This window comes from Pteropus vampyrus, unplaced genomic scaffold (assembly GCF_000151845.1).
Source record: "Pteropus vampyrus isolate Shadow unplaced genomic scaffold, Pvam_2.0 Scaffold35, whole genome shotgun sequence".
NCBI classification, from domain to species: Eukaryota; Metazoa; Chordata; class Mammalia; order Chiroptera; family Pteropodidae; genus Pteropus; species Pteropus vampyrus.
The window spans coordinates 225,535-229,074 of NW_011888816.1; positions in this window are offsets into that span (position 1 = coordinate 225,535).

Below are 3,540 nucleotides of genomic sequence, written 5' to 3' on the forward strand. Positions count from 1 at the left end.
GTTTATAATACTGTTTTGCCGTCCGTAATCGTTGTACCGTGTAGTAGATCTCCAAGGCCACGGGATTCTGGAAACTCCTGGAGTCGTGGAAAGGAATGGTGGAGAAGTTTGAACTTGAGGCAAAAGGAAAGTTTTATTTACCATCTGAACATCTGGATCCATAAGGTCCTCGCTGTCTTTGAAACTTGATCGCGCTCTGTGGATTTGGCATGTGGGTGACAAACCTTACGCTTTAGGGCCTGGGTTCCCCAATTTCGGTCTAAGAAGCTATCACGTTACAAATCTCATTCCTTCGTACATGTAGATCCTCATTTATTCAATTCGCTTATTTAACGAGTATTTATCAAGTGCCTAGCATGTGCCCAGTGCTGTTCTAGGTACAAACAAAATAGGCAGACACCTGGACCTTCACGGAGCGCATGCTCTATAGAAAAAAACAAAATAAGTAAGTACATCATAGGGTAGCAAGAGAGAAGTCCTGTGGAGAAAAGCAAAGCAAGAGGGAGAACGGGGAGATCAGGGTGGTTTTGGGGGTTCGTGGTTCACCTCGGATGGTCAGAGAGTGCCTGGCCGAAATAGCTAATGGTTAGGGCCAATAATTAATGCTCATTTTCTCATCCTTTCTTGGTACGTACGAAGTTCTTATTTATACCAGGGAGGTTGGAAAACACCCTGGTTAATGAATTTAGCAATAATTTTACAGACGATGCAGAAATATTCTCCATGTTCCATTGACCCTCAAAGAGAAGAGAGAGATTAAGATGCTGCAAAAACATATCACTCCCCAGTCAGCAAAGGACCGAAGACTTTCTAGACAGATGCCCGCCTTCCAAGGCCGTGTCAGCCCAAGGCCTCCGAGACACAGACGCCGAGATGAGGTGTGGCATAGAAGGAAGGTATCAGCGAGAAGGTCTCTGAGAGAGATTGCAAAGTGAGCCGGGAGGAGCTGGGAAAGCTACCTGACCACAGTGCAGGTCCGGCCCACCATCCACCTAGGGCCCGCTGGGAGCAGTCTTTTTTGGCACCCAAAATGCTTAGTGCCATCACATCCCTTTCCCGGTCAGTTTTTGTCAACTCCTCAGGTCATGTACCTTCTATTTCTCATCGCCAGCCTCTTCCCGCGAAGCCTGTTTCGCGATAAAGTGTTGACTCTCTCACGGAATTTATTATACGTATCCCTCGTGCCATCATCAAGTGGAAAAATCCTAAGCCGAACCATTGTAAGTTGGGGACGGTCTGTACACGAGGCTACTTGGTCTCCAGCCCTCTTGCTGCGTGACCCTCTTCTCCACCTCATCGCCGCCACCATCAGCCTCATTGTGCCCGTCTTTTATCTCAGACTCGTGTACGTGGATAAGGGATTTCTATTCACCAGTGTCCTCCGTCATCCTGGGGACTGAACTGCCCACGTCGACCCCCGTCCAGTGGCCAGATCGTTTAGCTCATTAACTTGACTTCACTGGCCTTTTGGTTTTATTCCACTGACGTCCACACTCAAGGTCAGATTTCGGGTTTGTTAACACGGATTCACGCCCTGAACGCTTAAAATTGCTCAGTCTCTGATAACAGCTTCTAGTCTTTGGTTTTTCTCACTTCGTTGACCTTTTCTGTGATGGTCGTTGTCCTTCATCAAGCCCTCCAGCCTCTGCCTGTCTAGCTGAGATGCAACAGTCTGTCACTTGGTCATCCTCTGGTCAGCACCCTGACCTCCCTTGAAGCCCCAGCCTTAGAGCAAACCATCCACCTATCTCTCTCCTCCATCCATCCACTGAGTATGTGTTTCTGAGAACAGTCGACACCACTTAGCCATGAAGACAAGCGCCACCACTCATGCATGGTCTCCAAGCTCAGCTAGCTCCCGGAGAGTCTCTGGTTCCCCTGGTAATTCTTCTGAGTGTCCCAAATTGTCACTTTCTCCTATTTTCCATCAGCTATTTCAAGCAATTTAAAACTCACCCAATCGCTTCAAACTCCCCCATTCCACCACCTACGTTTATGCCCGGGAGAGAACCTCATCTACTTTTCTTGGAACTCTCGCAACTTCCTGGTCCACAGCTTCAAACGTAACTGTGGCCATCTCCCTTTTCTCTTTCCATGGACAGAGATGCTCCTCTTATGTCAAGGGCTGATTTCTCCTGCGCTCTGGATGTCATTCTAATTTCTATCAGTCATTTCTACATTTTATTTCGGCTCCATCCTCTCTTTCTCTATTGGATTCTCCAGATTTTTAAAATGCTCATATCTCTCCCTCAAATAAAGACTATAAAGCCACCATTAACCCCACACATTACTCACGACTTACTCTCCCTCTTCCTAGGCAGCCTCCGTTAACTGTCTAAAGTCACTGTTCCCACTTCCTCATTGTTCATTCTCTGCTCCATCCCCTCCAGCCTGGCTCCTGCCCCCACCATTCCACGGAGATGGGTTTCCCCAGGGTCATCAGCAACATCCCATGGTGAAATGCAATCAGTTGCTCTGCTACGTTGAGGCAGGAAGTGTCCAATATCTCCCTACTTCCCAATAACACTAACAACCACAAAACTGTGAGGTCAACAACACATAAACACCACAACGCCTAGGGCTACCCAGGCTGAAGAGGTGTGTAATGTTTTTGAAACCCCTATAGAATTGTAAAAAAAACACTAGCATGGGACTTTCCAGTAGAGATGGCAAGGTGAAACAGGATCACAGACTCTCTCTCCTCTGGTACCTTATAAATGACCAGAAAATAGTTTCAACAAAAATTCTAAAAATTTCCTAGTAGCAACTGAATAAGAAATAGGATACAATCTTGTATCAAAACTTTGAATAAAGTGCATTAGAGTTGTGCCTGAACCTAATCCTGCTACAGATATCATACTGAAGAAAGAAGGAAAATCAGTAAACCCTGAGAATTATCTTCATGTGCTCCAGGAGACAAGCGGACTCTGAAGGTGAGTGTGTATCCCCAGGAGAAGAAACGTTAAGCGCCTACTGAGTAAAAACTCCCACATTCCAGAAGGATTTCTAAGAGTTTTCATCTTCTAAGACAATGTGCTGAGTTAGGCCAATAAGACAAATCCCACAAGAGTGGAATATAGCCTTGTCTTCACTGAGTGGGTTCTGGTAATAATATTTTGCTGGGTTTTTTTAATTTTTTTTTTAGGATTTCGATTCCTTACAAAACACTTTTAATCAAATCATAATTTGATCAGATCTTTCACTGGGGATGGGGTTTACGCCTATGGTTTGTGAAAGCTGTCAACTGTCACTCGTGGTGACCATTTCCTTGAGTGTTTTGTAGTCTCGCTGTGAGTTAGATTTATTTGGGATTATTTTTCCTGCAGTAGCTTGTGGTGGCCTGAAGGGAGAGCATTCCCTTCCCGAGGAGATTTGCATTTCTTTCAGCCAGAAGCACTAGGGGTATGGATGCCCTGAGATGAGTTTCTTTGGTCTGGTTAGGGGTTCTCCCATTTTGAGGGTATTATAACATCGAACCTCATATTTGCATGAGGCACAAATTCTGGATTCCCAGAGGAGATTTTTTTCCTCTACCACTTA